General features: G+C 42.2%; 1 protein-coding gene across 1 annotated transcript in view; it reads right to left on the bottom strand.

The window, feature by feature from the left end:
• The window catches only part of LOC116400971 (transcriptional enhancer factor TEF-1-like), a 42,622-nt gene extending 35,679 nt beyond the window's left edge, over window positions 1–6,943 (bottom strand). Inside the window, exon 1 of the mRNA XM_031879102.1 lies at window positions 6,682–6,943. The gene's annotated coding sequence lies outside the window, so the exon portion shown is untranslated. The remainder of the gene's footprint in view (window positions 1–6,681) is intronic.
• Between the last annotated feature and the right edge of the window lie 17,226 nt (window positions 6,944–24,169).

Raw genomic sequence — 24,169 nt, 5'->3', positions numbered from 1 at the left:
GAACTCCATCCACCCGCAACAATTAAAGCTAATCTACAGCTAATGTATGCTCTGCTCTCGGATCTCAACACACACACACACACACACGCACACACACACACACACACACACACACACACACACACACACAAAGTGAATTAGCCCCTAAACTGGGTTTTCCATCTGTGGTCCATTAAGATGTGGGTATTGCTTTATTTAGACCAATACAGGTTAGGAGGGAGAGAGTGCAGCGGCCGTACATCCCATGCTGGTGTGCAGTGGGTTATTTAAGGTTATAACATGGCTTTGTTAGAGCTACAGTTCATAATTGTGGCCTTCATTTTGTATCAGTTATGATAACATTTTACTCGCAGAAAAATATTTCAAGGCCAACAGGCTAGTCAGATTATCTAAGCCTCCTTAATTTGAGGTAAAACCAAAAGTGAGCACACCCAAAATGTTGGTCAGTAAGAATGGTATGATACAGGACAAGCTATTGTCTTAGATTTTGGATATTGTAATATGGTGTTAGTGTTATACTTTTCTTGTTTTTAAAGGCTAAATTACAGTAAAGTGATGTAATTTTCCAAACTTTTCAGCAATTCTATTATTTCGCTTCACCATTATAAAAACCATATCTGATGATTATTTATCAAAAATATAATTTTGTAAAAGTGCCAATGGTCAACCCACCAAACATTATTGTCGCAATATTGATAGAGGTATTTGGTAAAAAAATATTGTGATATTTAATTTTCTCCATAGGTATGTTTTTTAAAACTTGCACTGCCCTGCCTGGGCTTATTTTTTACCAATGTTGCCTTGTTTCTGGATCTTAGCAATTACCTTTACGAGAGCTTATTTTCCATTGTTGCCAAAATGAGGGCTGGGGTGCCCTGGGGGGGCCAAGGGGTTAAGGCCTTGATTACGCTTCAGTACAGACACAGACAGCTGCTGACTTGCATGCCATCAGCGAACGTGCACGCGCTTCTATACATACTACTATCGGGAATTATTAGGAAAACACAAAGCATGTCGCGAAAGTTCTGTTGCGCCGTCAACGCTCTAGTGAACAACTGCCACAAATTGGGCTGAAAGTCTATTTTCACACCGATGAGACAGCCTCAAAGCAGAAGATTTTAAACTATGTAACATATGCAGAAGAAGTAGTCACTGCACTTTGTCTTACTAAATGATGGTGAAAGGTAAAACATAATATAACTGTTGCATAAGTAAAGAAGAGTCATTAAGACAGCAAACTGGCAGACGTTAGCTAAGCATTAGCTAAACAGCTAGCTGCTACAGGTCATATATACAGACAAAATAAGGCTGTAGCAGGAAAACTTCTGGGTGTATGAAATTGAAAAATGGGTATGTTTTATAAGTTATGAAGGACTCAACTATAAATGTGCAAGACTGACTAATGGAAGGTGGAGGTGCGAATTTGTTCTGCTGTCATTTACAGGCGCTAACAGAATGTAGAGAACAAAAGGCAAAACTAAATTGCCAGGAATAGTGACAGGCTGTAGGGGAAAAGCTGTTCCCTTTTTTTATTCTGTTGGTTTTCAACACGGCCGTTATTTCACTTTTTCTGAACAATGCATCACAATCTACACAGAGTGTAGCGATGTTATCAGAGAGCTACAGAACAAATGACAGCAAGTATCACCGTCAGGCCCTGCTGAAGACAAAAAAACGAGGTCGTAAGCACAGCAGCGGGGAAACATTTTTCCACTGTGAGAGTACCAGAGAGCAGAGTGAGCTGGTGTCCCCCTCTGAGTGTTTATCGTGTTAATTCCTCCAACCGGGAAAGGAAACAGTGGTAGTGGAAATCTAGACTTCCAGCTCGCTTCCTGGCAAGGACAGGAAACGTGACGTTGATTCAGACTTCCCATGACGGGTTAGCTGCTCTTTGCCATTTATCTGCATGTTGCTATAATCCTAAAAGACTCATGTCCATGCTGAAGCCTGTCTCCTACAAAACTGTGTTCCCATACAATTAAACTGCATTCTCAAGTTTGTTTTGAGGGAATTTTATTTTTAAACATATACATATACAAACGTATACATTTAAACAAAACAAAATAAAACCGCTACAAAATTACTTGGTCCTATGTTGGCAACCAAACAACTTTGTTAGGTTTAGTAAAACATCATGGTTTGGCTTAACATAAGTACGTTGGCCACATTATTTAAGTTATGGGTGTAAATTAACATAAAGTAACTTTTGGTTTCCCACGGGAAACTAACAGTAGAGACCTCCTGTGTAAAACAATCCTGTGTTGACAAACCAATCCATCCCAGGCTCCAGGGGAGAGTCCGTTGTTTCAACAGCCCATTATTCCGAAACTCCAATAGTGTGTATACTGTCCCATTGGACCAAAAGCCCATTTATCCGACAGCCCGTTATCCCAAAAAGAAACTCATGTTGTTCCGAAGGCCCATTTATCTGAAAATACAAACTCTTCATGCAACAAACAGAAACACATGGCAAATCATTATGCAGAAAGATGTCAACGGACCTTTCCTATTTTTTCCTATGGACTCTGCCACTCAAACATTGCCTTTGGTGGTTAGGTTGACACATATGGAGTGAGTTTGTTAGGTATAGGCTAAGACTATCAGGGTAAGCCAACTGGTGGCAGAGTATGGTGGGTCATGCTTTTGCAATGTTAGGAATGTTGCTTGTAGGAATGGTAGGAATGTTGCTACCACAAAGTCGTTTTTGCATAACAATTAGCCATGTGCTTCTGTTTGTTGCACAGGTTGTTGCAGAGTTTGTAATTTCGGACCAATGGGCCCTCGGAACAATGGGTGTTTGTTTTCAGGATAACGGGCTGTTGGATAAATGGGCTTTCGGTCCAAAGGGACATTTTTGTGACTTTTTTCCTTCGGGAAAATGGCATGGCATCAACCTCCTCTATACCAGACTTCAGCGGACTGATAGAAACGTATTCCAGGAGGAAATAAGTTTCCACGGAAACGCAATTGAAAGTGCAGTTTCGCTAAATGGGAAAGTCATTTGTAAGAGACCAGGCTGCCTTGCTGATGCGGATAACCCTCAAAATGCTCTCAGTGTGAACGCCAAAACAACAGATAGACACTTAAATCTCTTGCTTCATCTTTTCAGTTTATTGTTGATAGGGCAAAAAAATGATCTGGTAGGGAGTTTGGCTGAACGAAATGGCTAAATGCTGCGTGTGTGACTCAGCACTCGGATATACACCTTTTATAAAACTTTGTGTAACTGAAACATCTGTATAACGCAGAGAATGAAAGTGACACAAGGTAGGGCTTTGTAAATATCGATTTTGTCATTTTTCTCTTCAACCTAAACACACCAGATGTTTTTAGAATGAGCTGTATGGTGCTGTTCTCATCATCAGCAAAATAAACTAATAGTAACAAATCGTGGGTTACGTGAACCAGCTTGGATACAAATGTATACTTTTTTTTTTTTTTAAAGATACATTTCGAGTTATTATTTGTCTGAGGGGGGAGAGACAGACGGACTGACGGGGGACGAAGACGAGGAGAGACGGGCGAGCCAGCACAGGCTCCCCTCTGCCCCACCCCACCCAGGAGGGCACCTATTGTTCCCCCCCATATCCTAAACAAAGCCTGCCCCCCACCACACCCCCAAAAACCAACCCTCCCTTTCCCCACCTCCCCCCCTCCATTGCCCCCTGCATACAGCATTGTTGCTCTAATAAACCCGGCTCCGCTCCCTAAATTTCATTACATACGAGCTCAAGCTTTCCCTTCTTTCTTTTTTTCCAACTCTTTTGACTTTTTATCTGCTTTCAAATTAAAAAAACACACAGAATGTATCCTATATTCATCTTGCCAGATGCTAAATGCCTGTCACTTCCAGGTGAGTGCAGAAAATGAGCACATTTATGAGCAAAAAAAACCGACATTAAAAGAGGGACATGAGGTGATGCCGTCAAGAGATGTGTAATAAAAAGACAGGAAATCTAAACAGGACTGTCGGGGACACTGGAGGAGTTTGTTTTAATTAGCATCAAAAGGAAGATGTTGATTTTGGTTTTTTTTAATAAGGAAATTCTCCAATTGACACCTCAATAACTTAGTAACAACAACACAGACGCCTCCACGGCCAGAAGAGCCTGGAAATCTCCGGGATTCACAGAATTACCTGTTGATTCCTCCGAAACGTTGGACTGAAAAAAAAATGTTTGAACAGAGTGGGAGTGGGACTACATTTAGACGTCACAAGACATTGTTTCGTGCCCCCTTGAGGGATTACGCCTCCTAATCCCGACTCCATAGAAATCTGTGTACTGGATTTTTGTCCCCCCGCATCCAGAAATGAGACGACAGATGAAACGGAACGAGGAGGAGCAGCAGCTCCGCCATACTGTAACAGCGTTGGCGAAGTACGTGAACACACAAACATGCACACTTACACTGTGGTTGTGTGGCCAAAGCACAGAGGCCATATGGTGCATCCTCATTTCCCGACGTCTGTTGCTGCCTCAACAATAGGCCTGCCTGGCCTCGACAGCGAGAGACAAACACACACACACTAAATGATCGTTAGTCAGCCAGTCTGCGTTGCTTAGGCCCTGAACAAACTCCTGGATTTGCATTCTGCGCCGCCCTTCCTCCCCTCTCCCTCTCCCTCTCTCTCTCTCTCTCTCTCTCTCTCTCACACACACACACTTCCCCGGTCTCTACAGGTGCACGGAGCACTCAAAACAGATGTCAATGGACTGGAGAGGGGAGGGTAGTGGAGGGACGATGGGAGGCTGTTTGCCCAGGGTGACTGACAAAGCTTTGTACACTCGCAGGCCGAGACACACACACACACACACACACACACACACACACACACACACACACACACACACACACACACACACACACACACACACACCTCCTTCCTGTTACACCCTCAGGACGGAATGATTTACACTTTAAAAAAGGAGCAAACGGAGAGAACAAAAAGTGAAGAGATTTAAACATAATTAGTGAAAAAAATGTTCAATAATAATAATGTGCGTCACTTCTAAAAAATCCACATTTTCAGTTGTTGCAGGTGGAGAGCGTTGCCGCGACACATTTATCACTATTTTACACCAGCTGCTTACACTCACATGGACCAAAAGACCAACTAAATAAGCATGCGTCTTTCTTTATGATGAAATTCATAAAATACTTCTTTCAAAATTATTTTTTTTCTTCTGTTTGGCTCCCCTGAATATTCAAAGTAATTTTAACACCGCCTCTATCTCGCACACTCATGGTTTCATAGCAGCGGTGGACCTGAAATCAGTCAAGACAATTAATCAGCAACCGGATCAATCATTGATTAATCAATTTTAGTCATTTTTTAAAGTAAAAAAAGAGAGACCAAAACTCAATGTGGACGAGTTCTGGAGCATTGATTGAACGAAATTTAAGGACATTGCTTTGAGCTCTGAGCAATTATGATTTTAAGAAAAAAAATATAGAGATTTTAAACAATTTAGAAAATAATTAGAGAATTGACTCAATCTTACGATTATTTACCAAATGAGTCGTTTTTTTCTCTTCTTAAAACCATAACTCACCACATCATTACTATTTCCCTGGGTGTACATCAACAAAAATCTCCATTGGACAATTGCGTTCAGCCACATCAATTATATGAAAAAAACTCTAAATTCATATCCCTCCATCTCACGAAGGCCTTCTGTTACAGGAGTAAAGCAGAGCTGCTATGTTTCATCCTACAGGCTGTCATTCCCCCCCCCCCAATAATTACGTCGCTTGCATCACCACAGATCTCTACCTATAAAGAAACTGGGCAAGAACAGTCCTTTTAATGGATATTTAAACAGGAAGTACACAACACAACTACATAGGGGGGATGTAGTTGTGTAGGCTATTACTGAGGAGGGGGGGGATTAAAGAAGCTGTTACCTCACTGACACCTTAAACATGATGTGAGCCGGTGTCTGAAACCAACGAAATTAACTCAAACGTTCACCTACAGTGAAAGATGAGGGGTGGAAACTCATATCAAGCTCATAAAAAAACCTTAATATTGGCATGTTTTTCTTTAAGATCAACAGGGGGGGGGGGGGGGGGGGGTAAACGCCTTGAGCGACCGTGTTCTCGTACAATGTGCTCTGTCCACTGGGTAAACACTGTTATGCGTGCACGTTATCAGCCTCCGGCCTGTTCCCTGTAAGTGGGGCCTGCCCGCCCGCCCGTCAAGTGTGTGTGTGTGTGCGCGTGTGTCCGCCGATGCAACAAGTCTCCCCATTCACTCCCAGCTTTGTTAAGCTGCCTTCACGGCACCGCCGCGGCGACAATGTTTTGGCCCCTTATCGCTCTCATTTCCTCCGCGTTACATGTAGGTCAGTCCCTGAACGCAACTCGGGTGGAGAACTATCCGACAGCGCGTATTTTAGTCCACGAGAGGAAGAAGACGTGATTGTTTTTGGTGCCGGGAGAAAGAGGAGGAGGGGGGAGTAAAACTGTAGTGAAAGCGACGTCCCCCTCGCTCTGAAGCTCGCGCGGCGGAGCATTAATGAGCTTGTTAGACTTGTTTAACATTTATAAGTGCGCGTCGATTTCACTCGCGACGTTTCAGAACCGGTGACTTCGGCGTTTTTTTTAACAACAAGCGAAACCTCCGAGGACTGAGTAAGGCAAAGCGGTGTTGGTGGGGGGGTCTCCTTGGGAACTTACCTCGATTCATACGCCTCTTTATGGATTAATCCCCACACTTTTCCACGGATCCGAGTCACTACGGCATCGGGGGTAAGCACTTCACGCCAACTCCAGGGTCTCCCCTCGCGGCTTCGGGTTTGTTGACGAAAGCGGGAGGCGCCGAGTGCGTAAAACGAACACAGCGTCTCTCCCGAAGGATGCGAAATATGCGCGGAATGGGAGCAGGAATGAAATGAACGCGGCGGACTCAGTTGAACGGGGCGGGGTGAGAGGGACTGGCGTCACCCTGGATGGATGGAGTGAGTGAGGGATGGATGGGTGGGTGGGGAGAGAGGAGGAAAGAAAAAAAAAAAAAGGGAGCGCGAGGGGGAAGGGGCCGGACTCTATGGGCTGCGTTCGACAACAAAAGAAAAGAGTGGAGCGCCCAAACTCTATTCAGTGTGTGTGGGGGGGAGACACCGGGCGAGCAGCTGACAACGAAACCATTAAGGAAAAAATAAATACTGTGACAATTTCTGTGTGCGAGTTCAATTACCAAATGTTAAATGTCACATTAAATACAAATAAAGAAAAAGTTAGTCCTCAAAAATACAAATAAAACAAAAAAAGTTTGATTTTCAATGATTAAAACCAATTTTTTTCAAACACTTTTGCGATGCAACTTTTTTCAAGACAATTACTCTTCTTATAGATGAAATATTTAATTCATAAGAAACACATTTATGATTTATTTTTATTTAAAACATTTGAAAGTCAGAGGTATCACATCTCTGATATTTTAGTAAATATCTTTGACAGTTTTGTATGAATAAGCACATTTGTAGCATTTGGTTCAAAATCACACCCGTTATATTTTTGTAAAAATTATCACTTCTAACATTTTTTTATGAAATCATTAACTGTCATATCTTCAAATCATGTCTCGTTTGTACTAACCACTTTTGTAATATTTTTGAACAAATCATGATCAACAAATCAACTCTGTCCCATGTTTATACAAATCATCAGTTATGAATATCCTGTGTTGTTTGCTTTGGATCGGATGCCATTTATGATCTTCACGACAGGAGTCATCACATGATCAAAGCCGGTTACTTTTGCACATAGCGCCTGCTGGTGAATGATGCAGTGGCAATGTAGACATTTTGGGAAGTCTGGGTCACCTTTACATTGTGCAATGAAGCCTGCATGCCGGCCCGTCATGGCGGGAGCCCCGTTTGTTGTCACCGACACCATTTCTAATGGTACCTTTTTCTCCACGAAGAAACTAGTATCTTCGGGCGCCCGCGTTCAAACCTCTAGTCTGGGCCTTTTCAGTCGGATTGCGTTGCCTCGCCTCTACCTCCGCCACCCACGAGTTGTTGCCCCGCGCCTGTTCCGAGGACTGACGGACCTGACGATGGGGTGCGCTCGCGGCGCCCGTCCGGTGCCAACGGAAGTGCCCGCCATTCGGAACCTGAAAACCTAGTGCAGTACGGCAGCCTCTTCCTGGCTGTCCGCCGTGCGCCTCTGGGTACCCAACTCTCTTACGACAAGAAATATTGTCATTTTAAAATCTACAATAATGCAAGCGTTTTTGATTAAAAATGAACAACAACTAAAATTTTTGGACGGAGCTCCATGGTGACTAGTGCTATTTTTAGAACATGCCTTGCGGGCGACTCACGTGGTCCCTGCGGGCGACCAGGTGCCCGCGGGCACCGTGTTGGCTACCTCTGGTCTGGCGTGACCAGTAGCATATGGCTAATGTTAGCAAATGTGAGATAGATATTGTTGTGTAACTGACATGAGGCTGTGTTTTGGACTCACAAAGGCCTACTAACGTGCTAGTGTGGCGTAGATTTGAGTATGAAGTGCTTTCAAACTGCGTGATGTGTGGATTCTGTGGATTTGAGAAATGTCCGGATTTATGCTAGATTAACAAGAATATCTGAGTATGCACATACTCTGCAGCCCCATGATGCATTGCTTCTCTTACATACTGATTCAGTTTGCAATTTCGAATATAGCCTGACTAAGTTCCCTGAAAAAATTACTCTTGGCTACTTGTCTTACTAGCCCATATCTTAGTATCTATAATTATCCTGTCATGCATTAATTTTGGTTTATTGTGGTCACAGCGGCTGCTGTTTAGCAAAAGTTACATGGTCTCACTTTAAACGCAATAATTTACTGTAAGTAAATAAATCCCATTTGTATATTTCTAGAAAAAAAAAGTAAACTAAAAATGTAAAATACATTTCAGTAATGTTAAGTCTCTGCTAGTAAGGTTAGCCAGCAGTTCCTGACAGAAAATTTGTGACAAAATAGCTAAGATAAAGCGCTCTCACAGACTTCTATACAATCTGACTTATTTTTGTAACCAGAGGATGGACCCCTGATGGTCAGTAGAGAGAATGCAAGTTTTAAGACACTTCCACATTGGCTTCACTCGGCAGAACAGGAGGTTGCTGCCTGGTCTCAAGTTAAACCTAGACCGTCCTTACTTTAAATCAGGGGTGTCAAACTCATTTTCACTCCGGGCCACATCAGTGTCATGGTCGCCCTCAAAGGGCCGGTTGTAAATGTAAGACTGTATAACTGTAACTACTCCCTAACATATTGGTAAATAACTGTCTTTGATTATTGTTTATTCAAGTGTTAAAATATTGTACATGCAGTTATATAAATGAAAAATTATATTTAAACACATTTCTGTTATTATAACTTAAATCATTTTAATTTAGGGTTAAGAAACCCACATTACTCTATCAAAGATCAAACTTTTAAAGAAAATAACAAAGACAAATATCATCAAACACAAGTTATGATATTAACTTTGTTCAAAGCTATTTTTGTCACCTCTCTGCATCACTATATCCCCGTCGTCGTCCCGTGCATGGCAGCTACGTCCAAGAACTCCTCACTGAGAATCAGGTCTTATAAACATGGATAGATGCGCTGTGTCCGTGTTGTCTGTGCTTTCATCAACAGCTAATGAAGAAGACCAGTACCTGCTCGTCTCTTAGCTAGCTGTGTTGTTAGATTGCCTGCTAGTTCCTGAACTCGGTCTGTGATGGTGTTTCTTCACAAACTGACATTTGTAAAAGTCTGTATCTGGTCGGAGCTCACCTGCTCACATACCTTTAGCATGCACTGGGCTGTAGCTTTTGTAAATATATTCTGCTGTGATTGCAGTCTGCCTTTTAATTCTTGGACAATTTGATGTTTTTCTTGGAGGCTAAATTTAGCTCCGTGTTTGGTGTCAAAATGCCGACGTGAATTGTATCCTTCATCACCGACACTGCCTCATAACACAGAAGACAGACCCGTTTTTCTCCTTGAAGAACAAACATGTATTCGCTTTCCCATCTTAAATTACATCTTCTTCCCTCTGCATCAATTTTTCTCTTCGTGGACATTTTGGGATTATTTGTCGATCTTCTTCAACTCAATCACTTGTTGGAAAACCGCTTTACGGGCTGTTGCCTATCCTGTCCACCTGTTGTGATAGTTTTAATGTCGGTACACAGACAACATGCTGTCTCATAATTTCAACGTTCTATCTCATAATTTCGACCATGGGGATACTTTTATTTTCAAGTCTAACTTTTAATTTATTTTCCAAAATTTAAAAAAAAAAAAAGAATCTTTTTTTTTTTTTTTTGCTGGCGGATTCGCGGGCCACATTAAATGACGTGGCGGGCCGGATTTGGCCCGCGGGCCTTGAGTTTGACACATGTGCTTTAAATGAACAAGTGGTGAAATTAAATTTATATAGCCCCCCGCCCCCCCGGACAGCCCACAAAGGACCCCCTGGGACTGCTGGGCTCCCCTTCCCGACTCAGAAAATCTTTGAATGCAGAAGGCAGCCGCCTCTGCCACACAAAAGGAGTTGTTGTTTACTACGAAGCTCTGCCTGTCTCAGGTTTCATCCCCTCAGGCGCTGCTGGACTGTCATCTCCCCCGGAGGGAGGGGCCGTGACATAAAACAAACACAGATATGCCAGGGTCACACAGCCTGGAACACCTACTGCAACCCGACACTACAGCCAGGCTGGCCAGCCGGCAGACTAGCATTCCACATGGCACATGGTGTCTGTGTTTGTGTGTGAGAGTAAAATTCTCACAGATGCATACAAACACAAACACACACACACACACACACACACACACACACACACACACACACACACGCACGCGCGCACACACAGCTGACTCACGTGGGGAGTGTGTGTTTCTGTGACATCTTTGCGGGGGCATTCTCAGACTCGGAGCAGTGCAAACAGAAGAGCAGGCTGGTAAAACATTCATCCAGGTGACCTTAAGGTCAATAGTCTGACCTCGAATGTGACCTCACCTGGTTTCCTGATGCTTTATTAATGCCGTCTGTGCCTGGGATCCTGTATCTCCGCCATGGAAATAAAATACATTTATTATTTAGAAAGTGTATCAAGTCAGCATTAGCTCGCTGAGATTGTGCGACGTTGGCTTGTGTGTCGTAAAAAAAAAAAATCTAAATCACCGCTCAGATCTAGAATAGCACAGCCAAGAAAGCCAAATAGATATGACCGTAACTCCCGGGAAACTCTTTGAGGTGCTAAAAATACTTTTGTGGAGGGACAGATTTTGTCCGGTAAGCTCCACTTGGGGCGATGCCGCTTTAACTAGAACCTTCTAATCTTTGCGTTTATCTAAAATCTGTGTATAATTTAATTTGTCGGCCTCCCCCTGTGCTTAAAATGACAGAGGGGAAAATAAAGACGGAGTGCGTCCGAGTGGATGGGAAGCAAAATGTCAGCTCTTGTGGTCTGCTGGGAGCAATCTAAACAATAAGGGTGTGGCGTCTCCACATAAGGTGGCATTTATGCAGAGACTGAAATGAACAGGGCACTCAATCCCAACAGCTTCCATGAAACTTGTTTCGGTACCTTTGAGCGAGGCGCCAAACCTTTCAGCTTACTCGCTCAGAGCAATTCTTTGACAGCCTAAATGTACAATAAAACCTTTCAGACGTTACATGCACCTGAACATGTCCCAAACGACATGTTACATAAGTGTAACGGCATTTTTTTTTTACATGTTGGTCTCATATTTAAATAAACCTTTCAGTCACTTTTCCATTAAGTCACAGTGGAAATCTGACTTGCTCGGACCTAGTAACATCACTGTATCACTTCTCCTTGCTTTGTTTACATAGACCAGGCCAGTTTAGTGCATGTTAGTGCAGTTGAGCGTGCCCCACTCATGACTGTCGCTCTGTACTGCTTTCATACGGCGGTTACAGCTGATAGGTTTCAAATTGTAAAGGAACCCCGTGGAGTGTCCACGTTCTTGCTTCTTTTTTTTTGGATCATGCATTCGCACCAGGCGGCAACCTCCGGTTCTTCCGAATGAGGACAGTGCAGAAGTGTCTCAAAACTTGCTGACCAGCAGGGGGCGATTCCTCCGGTTGCAAAAAGAAGTTAGATTATATAGAAGTCTATGAGAAAATTACCCCACTTCTCACTTGATTTATTACCTCAGTAAACATTGTAAACATGAGTTTATGGTCTCAATCGATTGTTTCAAGTCTTCTTCAATACAGCATGATGTTCATTTAGTAAATTATGGTCTATTTAGAGTCAAATAGACCATAAAGCAGGGTATGCTTTAGGGCAGGCTTACTGTGATTGACAGGTTGCTGTCGCTACCAGAGCCGCATATGGCGTCTCTACATCTCCCCTCCACACTCCGCTGTAGTGACAGCGAAATCGCCGAACTCGAGGCTTCTAAACGGCAGTCCACAAACCAATGGGTGGCGTCACGAGGACTACGTCCACTTCTTATATACAGTGTATGATTCGCACTAGTATGGAATGTGCATCATGAGTTTAAGCACACTGCCTCATGATGCACATTCATTTTTTCTGGTGAGGTCAGCAGAGGTCCCGGGTCAGCGTGATTGGTAGGAAGTTGGTCAAAACAAAGATAGAGACATTGTAGAAAGAAATCAGAAATGCGCCGTCCATGTTTAAATCAAACGTCTGGGTTTTTAACAAGGAAGGGAAGGACATGGATATGACTCTGTTGCGGCGTTTTTTCACCGACACAGCCGTGCCCAAGCTCTACAGAGAAGTGAAGCTTAAAGTTGAGGAATCTTTGAGTACAGCAGAAAGAGTTGCATTAACTTGCGATGCGTGGACATCAAGGGCAGTGGATTCCTATGTGACTATAACAGCACATTATCTCACAGAGGACTGGCGACTGCTGTCCCACGTTCTCCAAACTAGAGCAGTACACGTAAGTCACACCGGGGCAAACATTACAGACCTCCTGCTTTTGCAGCACAAGAATGGGGGATTGCCGACAAAAACCTGGTGGTTGTAACCGACAACACTTCTAACATGGGCGTTGCCGTTCAGTTAGCGGGATACCTGCATGTGAAGTATTTTGCTCACAAATTCAATCTGGCCTCACAACAGGCGTTAAATCTGCCAACAGTAGCCAGGCTCATGGGGAGAGTGCAGCGCATAACTGTCTCTCTGCCCTTGACGTCCGCGCATCGCAAGTTAAACTGAGTTATATAATTCTTATATCTTAACTATAGAAGTTATAGTTCATATACTGAGTCCACACACGTTTGCATTCAGTTAAGTTGGACTATGTAGACTGTAATACAAACAGTTCAGTTTGTCAGGTGCATGCAACATTTATGACAGGTTTTTATGACAGTGTTAGTCAGTCTGTCTGCTTGACAATCCCATTTTGCTGCTATGAAAATGATTGAAGTGAGATGAACAGACTGAAAACTTTATCTTATTGGATAAAACATGTTGACAAAGTTTTCCTTTGGGGACATAATTTGCAGTTGAAAAAAGGTAATAAATCGTAATATATCGCAATATATGTTATCGCAATACTCAGCATATCGCATAATAATCATAATATCGTATCGTGGAACCTATGGTGATTCCCACCCCCAGCAAACATGAACATTAACAATGCAACATTTCAAATATTTTTTTTAATCAGCTTTACGGTGATTTAATGATGAAGGAAATACATTTAACATGTTTGTTAGAACTCATGCATTTTGTTAAAATCCTGAAAGTAAACTTCACAGGGCACCTTTAATTTGTTAGGTTAGGTTGATGGGCAGTGAAAATCATTGACAAGAAGTGGACGTAGTCATTGTGATGTCACCTATTGTTTTATGGACTGCTGTTTTGAAGCCTAGATTTCGCCGTTGCCATCTTGTATTGGGGCCGTCGCCATGTTGTTTTTTGCAATAAATGAACGGAAGTCACCATATTTGAAATCTGAAGGAGTGAGGTAGAGGCGCTGGATATGGCTCTGGTGGCGGCAGAGACCTGTCAAATCACAGTAAGATTGAGATCCTAAACTCATGTTTACAATGTTAACTAAGGTAATAAATCAAGTGAGAAATAGAGTCATTTTCTCATAGACTTCTATACAATTGGACCATCGCCCCCTGATGGTCAGTAGAGAGAATGCAAGTTTTAAGATACTTCCGCATCGGCTTTACTCGGGTTGCCGCCTGGTAAAAATATATATTTTTCTCATAAAGGTTGACCATTTTAGCCGAGAAAGACTGACCTTATATGGTGACACTGTCTGAAGTTGGGGTGGGGGCAGTTTGCATCTGATGACATAAAGTCTGTACAGAGCTGAAGGACCTCGCTATGTTATAGTCAGAGGCCACCGGTGTGTTTAGAAAGCTCCTCGGCAGCAAGAAGGACCAGATCTGTGATACGCTGAAGGTTCAGAACATTGGGCGTGGTTGACACATTCAAAATATTATGGACTCAGGAACTGTGCCTTATTTTTTAGAAGGATGCCCCCTTAACTATCTAGGAGTCCAGAACCATGCCAATGGAGAGCAGCTGAGGAACCTCAGGTTTAGGAGTAAATATAGGTATTCCATCGCTCGGCTCTTTTACAGAGAGTATATCAAGGAGAAGAAGCCAGCGAACATTGTGGAAACATCAATAACACAAGTAGACAAGGTGATTCAAATTAACTGAACTTTGGCCTTCACACTTTGGTAATACAGCAGAGTCCCACAGTGAATGGAACTGAAAATTGAAAGACAAAAGAGTAATTAAAGTAATACTTGAGCACATAAATTAATCAAACTTTTGCCCGATGGAATTTATTCTACCGATAAAATTTTTATTTTTTTTTTTAAACTGAAGCACGGCATTCAGCGCCACAGCAATGCATTCTCGCACTTTACTGAAACCTTGGGCTTTGTGACTGTCGCTCACCTCCCTCATTCCTCATATTAGTAACCATATTCTGGAGAGTTTGTTTGCGTAGGTCTCAATTTAACCTTCAGCATAGTGTGTTTACATTATGCTGAGACTATGTTGTGTGCGTTTTGTTTGAGCGAGACTTTTTTATACAAGGAAGACGATAAGTTCATCCACGGCGTAGGGACTTCAAGGCTTTAAATAATGTTAATTTCTTTTTAGGCCACTTCTGTTTTTACATGTACTTTCAGAAGCAAAGCAACTGTGTGAATGTCTGAAACACAGTTTCATTTTATTCTTCCTATTATTATTTATTTATGCTATTTTACTTATTCTATCAGTAGCAGCCTTGACACTGAGACTATCCAATATGGCAAAGCACCCTGAATCTTCAATGAATGAGAACAGTTTTTATAAGTTAAAGCAGTTGGGTTTCCTGTTCCTCTATACACACTATGTATTGCTTCCTTAGTGATCTATATTTCATGAAATGCAGATATCTTATTTTCTACGTATGAACTAACTACATTTTGACCCTCCCTAATAATTTCACTTTTACATTTTTTGGGTGGTACGGGTAGAGGGAAATATTGGTTAAAAGAAATAAAAAAGGTGACAATACCAGGGAGTAAGGAAAGGAGTCTTGGGTTAATTGAAATCATACTCTGTATATAAGAAGTGGACGTAGTCATCGTGATGTCACCCACTGGTTTGTGGACTGCCGTTATGATGCCTTGAGTTCGGTGATTTCACCGTCGCCATCTTGTATTACTGCCGTCGTCATGTAGGTTTTTTTGCAGCCAATGAACGGAGGTTACCATATTTGGAATGTGGAGGAGTATACAGCTCTGGTGGCTGCAGTGACCTGTCAATTACAGTAAGCCCGCCCTTTCCGCTTTGTGGTCTATTGGACTCTAAATGAACCATCATTTATTAAATGAACATCATGCTGTATTGAAGAAGACTTGAAACTAGAGATTAAGACCATAAACTCATGTTTACAATGTTTACTGAGGGAATATATCAAGTAAGAATTAGGGTCCTTTTCTCATAGACTTCTATACAATTGGACTTCTTTTTGCAACCGAAGGAGCCGCCCCCTGCTGGTCAGTAGAGAGAACGCAAGTTTTAAGACACTTCCGCATTGGTTTCACTCAGCAGAAAAGGAAGTTGCGCCTGGATTCATCCAGAACATGCACCCTGTTTGTTGGGACGCCAGGAGATATATCATTGTTTTGACCCATACACTTCCGTCATTTGCCATGTTGTCTTCACGAATTATGACTGAAAGTCGTGCTTTGAGGTTTTCCGTCCGTTCTGTGCCAGCAACTGTTACGTCTGTGTTCGCTAGCTGACAGCCTTTGTCTTTGCTACCTTTTCTAGGTACTTTGCTATGTTTCTTTGAGCACCAGAGGCTAGATTCAATGAAAATATCCAATTAAAACAGAAATTATTTTGTGTGTGGAAATTTAGAATTACATAAAATTTGAACTGTATTTTCAGAACATACAGGCTGTGAATAAGATTGTGAGAACATTGTATTCAGGGAGTCTGCCTGGCACACTGCTCCACTTTTATTTGAACACAATACAACCACAAAAGTGTACACTGGAGTGAAAAAAAATGATAAAAAAACAGCAGATAGTGTGCCAGTGGATTACAGGGCTTCAGGTACACCGAGCCTCCTCTCCTTTTGTGTTTTAAAACGCTCCCTTTTACAGAACGGGGGGAGCAGACCAGCCTCCTTTTGAATTTTTTGACATTTATTTGACGCATGGATAGAGAGAGCCATGCAGACATGAAAGATAACAGTAACAGGGCCGAGGTTTGGGAGCTCAATTTCCATGATCGGCATTGATCAAGCCACTCGGAGACGGAGAGAGGATGAATGAACTAGTCAAAAGAGGTCACAAGCGTCCTTCACTCTTCTGCTGCCTCTCAGAATAGGGAGTGCTGATCTAATCACATTTACCTTCTGTGTCATTATGTGCATGATAAGTGATCGGGGACTACAACTGCAGTACATGTGTCCCGGGAATGAACTACTGATCATACACAATACTCAGCGAATGTTATTTATAGGACATTAATCCCATAAACACTCTAGTTTTTCTAGATGTACATGAGAGGTTTAGTTCCTGTTTAACTCAGCATAGGAGCGGATTAAACATATTTATAGGGATTTTGAAACTTGGCGTGATCTTTACTGACGGATGAACTACTTCTAGGAACTCTTCCAGATGTCCCAGCTGATTTATTGGCTTTTTTCTTTTCTTTCGGGAGATCAGATGAGAAGATTGATACCACTTTTGTGTCTTTGTATCTGATATGAAGTTGACTGACAGTTCATCATCCTTTACAACATTAAACAGTAGCTGAGTGAACTCACAGATTGTGTTTGAATGCGCAATCGTATCCCAGTTATTATCGGTTGTTTGGTATCCCGCTCATAGACTGCTTGCCCATGTAAGATTACATCGTACCATGTTTTGTGGAAGCTGGGTAAGGCCTTATCCTGGTTTGAGAAATATTTTAATATGCTAGTTGGAGTGGATAGAAACCTAGGTACTGTGGTATGTAAACATTGTCTGGGTTTTTACCTACGCTCACAATGTTGCTCTATGGCAGCGGTTCCCAAACTTTTTAGGCCACGCACCCCCTTCTACATCCTAACCGGGTTCCCGCACCCCCAATCCCCCACACCTTAAAAAAAAAAAAAAAATCAACAGAGCCTATTTATAGCCGCATAACAATCGGACCAATGAGAGAACAGTTTGCTCGCGCGTGGCGTTTGTTTACAAGATTTAGTCCGCTGTTAAATGTTGCAGTGTGAACACAAACCGAACAAAGGGGCAACTGCAACATTGTATCATATTAATCCCTGAATCGGAACAAAGCAAACGAACTACGGGCGTGAAAACGCCCTGAAACACTGCAACAAAGTTTCAATAAATTTCAGTTACACAAGGCGTCACTTTGAAAGAGCAATAAGGATGGCGAGGACACACGCACAGGCTCAGAGGCAGATTGCATCACATTTAATTTATAATTAAACATACATAGCGGTTACATTAATCTGAATCGAATTACAATAAAGTTACTTTCTCCAATCATACATTCCACCATCTCTTTGGCAGCTGGCAAGCACACGTCTTCGGCGATTGTGTGAGGTAGCCCCTTTCTTGCTATTCTGTAACTGACCAGATATGAAGCCCGTAGTGCGTGTTTTGTAGACCCAACACATGAATGAGACTGCAGTGGTTTTGGTCTGTTTTGTAACTCCTCCAATTTCGATATAAAAAAATGTAAGGGGCTTTTGACTTGCACTGGCATGCTTGGTGTTCAGGTGGCGACGTAAATAAGAGGGCTTCAGACAGCTGTTAGCCAGAACCTCACTGCACACCACGCACTGTGGTTTTGGGCAATCTGCATTGCCAATCCAAGTGAAGCCCAGACCCAGATACTTTTCATCATATTTCCTATTTTTTCCCCCAGTCTGATGCTCACTCTCGTTTCCTCTTTATTCACCTTGACTCCGCGAAGGGCCTATGTGCTCCCCATTTGTCTGTGCTATCCCTTCCTCCTTTTCGGTCTCCTCCATCTCATCTTTCTCTGACTCCTGCTCGATTTCTTCTTCCGGTCTCTCCCCAACGCACCTCTCCGTTTCTCTCGCCTCCGATTCCTCTCTCTCTCTGTCCCTCTCCTCTTTTATGACTGATAGCTTCAGATGTCCCACCTGACAGTTTCCCAGATTTCAGCCAATTTAGCATATTTGCATGAACGTTGCTGAATGAATGAAGTTAGCTGTTAGCTGATGTTAGCTGCAGAAGCTAGGCTACATGTACGTGTGTGTACATAAAAGACAGTCTGGCGGCAGGAGCAGAAGTGCATTTATTTATTAAATTGTAAGTTTTTCAATTTAAATGTTATAAAGGGAATTTTTATAATTCATGTTTTTGTGAAAAATCCCACTTAAAGTTTTTTTAATTATATTTAATATCAATTATTACACCATTAGACCACCATTACATTTTTCCTCTCGCGCACCCCCTGGAGGCACCACACTTTGGGAATCCCTGCTCTATGGAATGCCAATGTTTGTATCATGGTTAGTCCAATACTTTGGTCTAGACTTAAATAGTTCAACAACTAGGCCTACTCGATGGATTGCCATTCATTTCTTCAGATATTTGTGGTCCCCAGAGAACAATAAATGTCCCTCTCTCATGATAACTTGTCACTTTTGTAATGCCTTAACTTTTAATCTAGTGCCATCTTCACATCCGAATTCCTGTTTAACCAATCAGCCATAGCTGTACTTTGTGTTTAGTGCTAATTAGCAAATGTTAGCATAGCTAACACAACTAAGATAGCAAGCAAAGTAACAGTTAATATGAAATACCTGCTTAATGCTAGCATTGTCAACAGTCTTCACAGTCATCGTGAACATGCTAGCATGCAGACGTTAGCATTTAGTCCAAAGCACTAGCTGTGCCAAAGTACAGCCTCACAAAGTGCCATGCCATTATTCCGAAATCAAATATTCCAAAAAATGTCCAATTGGACTGAAATCCCATTTGTTCAACAGCCTGTTATCATGAAAACAAACAACCGAAGGCCCATTGCTCCAAAAATACTAACTTTGTGTGCAACAAACAGAAGCACGAGGCTTAATATTTTACAAAATTACATCCCAGTCTTAAAATCTTTTCACCTACCTTGGCGAAGGTAAGACCCGGCCTACTCTGCCTCTGGTTGGTTTACCCTGATATTCTAACAAAAATCTAGAAGCTCCAATTAAGCCACTCTGCATAATAATTAGTCATGTGCTTCTGTTTGTTGTAGAGAGAGTTTGTATTTTCGCAGCAATGGGCCTGCAGAACAATGGGAGTTTGGTTTCAGGATAAGGGGCTGCAGGACAAATGGGCTCTCAGTCCAATGGGACATTTTTCAGACTATTGGGGATTCAGAATAATGGGCCGCCCCTCACACAGTCACTATCATGGCGCGAGACTTTGTTTTTTTGATATATCTGCCATTTTCACATGTGCATCATCAACTCAAATTAAATTAGAGGATAAACTGACATCTTATTTTCCTCAACTAGAGATCCGATGGACAAGCCAAATCTAGAATAAAAAGTAACAATGTACACTAAGATTGCATTGAGTTTAGGATCCGGCAGGTCCTGTCATAACAATACGAGGTATGCGAGGCAAGGCAAAGTCTGACATTTGTTTTTTTACTGACAAAGATGGAAACGAGCGTTATTATTTGCAAACAAATGTGCAAAAGTATTGATTAACAATGGCCACAAATCATGGGCAGCTTTGGGTTGAAGCGACATACCTGCTCCGTTCTAGCGGTTAAAGTAGGTTCTCCTTCAAAGATAAAGCACTTCCTTCTGCACATATCAAACAAGAAGCCTTGAGTTCTGCGATTTCGCCGTCGCCATCTTGAATTACGACAGTCGCCCCGTTGTTGTTTTTTGCAGCCAATAAATGGAAGTCACGATATTTGGAATGTGGAGGAGTGACGTAGAGACGCCGTATACGGCTCTGGTAGCGGAAGCGACCTGTCAATCCCAGAATGCCCGCCCTAAAGCATACTCCGCTCTATTGTCTATTTCAGTGATTCTCAACTGGTGGGTCGCGACCCAAAAGTGGGTTGGAGCGGGATTAAGGAAACAGTTCCGTTCTGAACTTTTATGTACACGTGGAGACGAATAACCAGGTTTTATGTTCTAACCATGTAAGTGTCATACCATGAATATGATCAAATCCAAGACACAAAACCTAGAGAGTATACAGTGCATGAGTATACAGTGCATGTTTTGCACTCACTGTGTGCAAAACTGCATTTTCACAGGTACTCTGTCTCACGGCCATAATTCAGTGTGAACTACTTGCATTAGATCATCGTTCACATAAATGTTTCATGCACAGTGACAAGCTTTTGTATCCACTGGCCTTTACCATCACCGTGAGAGTTCTTCACGCTCGTAGTAGATGGGTCACATAACAGGATATACTGCATGAGTCTCATAGGATATTACCTGCTCCCTGTCTCTCCGTTTCTGCTGTTCTCTCTGTCTCTTCGCAGAATGGCAAAGTGATATTGTCGTATTTGTCCTAAAGACTGGAGGGGAGCTTCTGAGAAACAACGGCAAAAGGAGACATGTCAGAGCATAAACATATAACATCGATACACTTATGACTGGTGAAGCAATCCTGCTCTACTTTGTAACATTATCTAAGTGGAGTGCCAGCCATTATTGGGCTGTACGCCCAAACCTTTTATCTAATGCCACATAATATAATAATGTGATACTTTATTGATCCTCAAAAGGAAAACAGTCTTTTTTTTCTTGCCCTAGTTCATAAAGGGGTCAGAGGTCATTGCCAGTTGAAGGGGAGCATCTGAGGACCTGCTGGAGCTCCTCTGTTGTGATCAAGTTAGCCATGGTGCCTCATGGGAGAATCTATGAAGCCCCAATCCAGATTTAGATGATATTTGTTTTGCTGTGGGTAAATGAAGCCCCAGTTCAAAGTGATTCAATTACCTGAAGTGATAATCCCATAGGTCAAGTTAGCGATTAGAACGTAACCTGTGATGTAAAATGTTGGGAAGGCTACTATGAAAACATTATATGAGATAAAATGACGAAATGTGTTTCTTCTTCTTCTCATGAATGAATGGAATACAAAGTGGTTAAGGTATTACCTGTAAACACGATGCTGTCTGAAACGTATGACAGAAAAAATTAGGCATAATGTAAAGTGGAATGATGGATTTCTTTGGTCCATCATTTGGGGCAACGGTGCAAGCTGTAAAAAACAACACTTACAGTCATACATTTCACAAATTATAATTAGTTGTATTTCAGTCCACCAGACGAAGTCTAATATTCACTCTCCTTTAGCTCCGTTCATGGTCTCCACCAACTAAATGCTCTACTATAGCAAAGGCTCGGTTCAACTGATTTTTGGTACCAGTTACTTTTCTCATTTGAATCATTGTGCATAGAAAAATATTGATTAGTGCAGCTTTACAAGGTTTTGGGAAATACTTTTTGAGGCCAAATTAAACATTTTTATTATTTATCGGGCACATAACCCCCTGTAAAATAGCCATTTGGTGTTAATACACTTTGCATTTTATATAAAGAAAACATGTAAAATATATTATGTTAATCAGTGAAACCATTTAAACGTGCACTATACTGGATTCAGAGCATTAAACAACTATTCGCTACTTAATCCTCCTTTCTTTGTTGACGAGTTTAACGTCAGGACATCGTTTCATTTCCAGTAAGAAGTCCTTCTCTTTCATGGACGAATCGACCGCGACCAGCGAAAGCCGGCCGGTGCGACCAGCGCGACCGGTCACAGACCGCCCGCCGACCACTGACCGAGACTACTGGCCGCGGGCGGACCGCGGTTGTGGAGCTCCGTTTCCCTGCCAACGTGTTAGTTGATCTGTAGATCCACTCGCTGTCAGCCAGGAACAACGTTCATACAAATCCTTTTCCTGGCTGAGTCAGCCATTTAGTGTTAAAAAAACAAAGCTAGGTTAAAAAAAAAAAAAAAAAAAAAAAAAAAAAAAAAAAAAAAAAAAAAAAAGAATACGCCCAACATGTCAAACTAAAGATCTGATTGGTTGAAGACTATGACAATCAACAATATCGTCCCCATTCACTTAAACTGCAATGTCTACCTAGAGCAGTGATTGGGCCGCGAGCGCCACCTAGAGGGCCGCAAAAAACTTTCAGTTTTGCACCTGAGGGCCGCGAGGGCCGCATAGGTTATCAATTGAAGACACCAGAGATATTACTGTTATCCATGAGCTGCTCAGTTACAATATAGCTTCCCACCACCTGGTGGCGGTAATGCGTCAGTCAGTTGTTTAACAAGCTCCAATAAGCAGAAGACGACACTCAGCTAGCCGCTAGCCTGTAGCGAAAGTCATGGATACATTTTTAAAAAGAAAAAATGAAGACCACAGTGGTGCCATACCCCCCCAAAAGTCTAAATGTGTGCGCAAGTACAATCCTGACTTTCTTAAGTACGGCTTTGTGAACGGAGGCAACGAGGCAGAGCCGAGGGCTCAGTGTGTGGAATGTGGGCTAATGCTATCAAACGAAGCACTGAAGCCTTCAAAAATAAAGCGACACCTAGCGACGAAACATCCAACGCTCGTGGGAAAGCCTGTTGGGCTTCTTGTTGTGTATGCAGGTTTACATACACATGATAAATAAATGTCTTTGTGATCATCACATTGTATCATCTCATTTATTTGACAAGGGTTTTGCTCCAAAATAGGGGTGGAGTTGAACAGGTAACAATATAGTTATTGAATACAAATCAAACCAAGAGTGAGATCAATTAGTTAAACTAATAGTGTTAATATTTGAATGGGCCCCGGGACACTTTGTACTTGAAAAGTTGGGCCCTGAGGACAAAAAGGTTAAGAACCCCTAGAGGACCTCGGGCCTCTCTCCTTACATAGAGACATAGGGGCTGAATCCGATTGGATAAAAGCTCTACTTAAAACAAGCTGTGCTGGAAGCAGAGCAACAGAGGAGCTGTGCAATGAGAAAATAATCGAATGGGAAAAAAAACAATAATACATGTAGTGTATTTGTGAAAAATTATTAAATGATAAAATAGCTATAACTTTGTGATTCTGTTTAGGCCAGCAGAGAAGGCTTAGCTGGCCCTGACGGCCCACCACTGCTGTGGTGTCTTCAATCAGAGGAATGCGGCCGCGTCCCCACGTGACCCATGCACGAGAGCGGCAACGTAACAATAATGCAATAACGATAATGTAACAAGGCAATAACTAGAGCGGCTGAATTGTTCCCCGGGCGATGGAGCGGAGAGGAAATGATTGTAACATGGTTTCAGATCCCTCAGGATCTGTTGCAACTGACATGAGAGCGTCTGAGAGGGCAATCATCAGCGGGTACTGTTACTCGGACCAAATGTTTAACTTTGCTACGGGCATTTAGTCGACACACGCATACGGCATGTGTGCCTATAGCTCACATACCATAAAATGAAGGAGCTTCTTGGAGGTGAAATAGAATGCTCCTGTAGGATAAAGAAGTGCTGCTCAGTCAAGCACACAAACCTTTTCTCACAAACTCTCCTGATTGAAGATTAAATTATAGACTTTACAATGTTCTCACCTCGAAATATGTTACAGCCCGAAAAGGATTACTCACTTTGCAATTTAGGGACTCGCACTTCACATGTTAGGGACACACACAC

Source organism: Anarrhichthys ocellatus, unplaced genomic scaffold, assembly GCF_004355925.1.
Source record: "Anarrhichthys ocellatus isolate YVR2014 unplaced genomic scaffold, GSC_Weel_1.0 scaffold227, whole genome shotgun sequence".
NCBI lineage: Eukaryota > Metazoa > Chordata > Actinopteri > Perciformes > Anarhichadidae > Anarrhichthys > Anarrhichthys ocellatus.
This window is presented reverse-complemented; position numbering and strand designations above follow the sequence as displayed.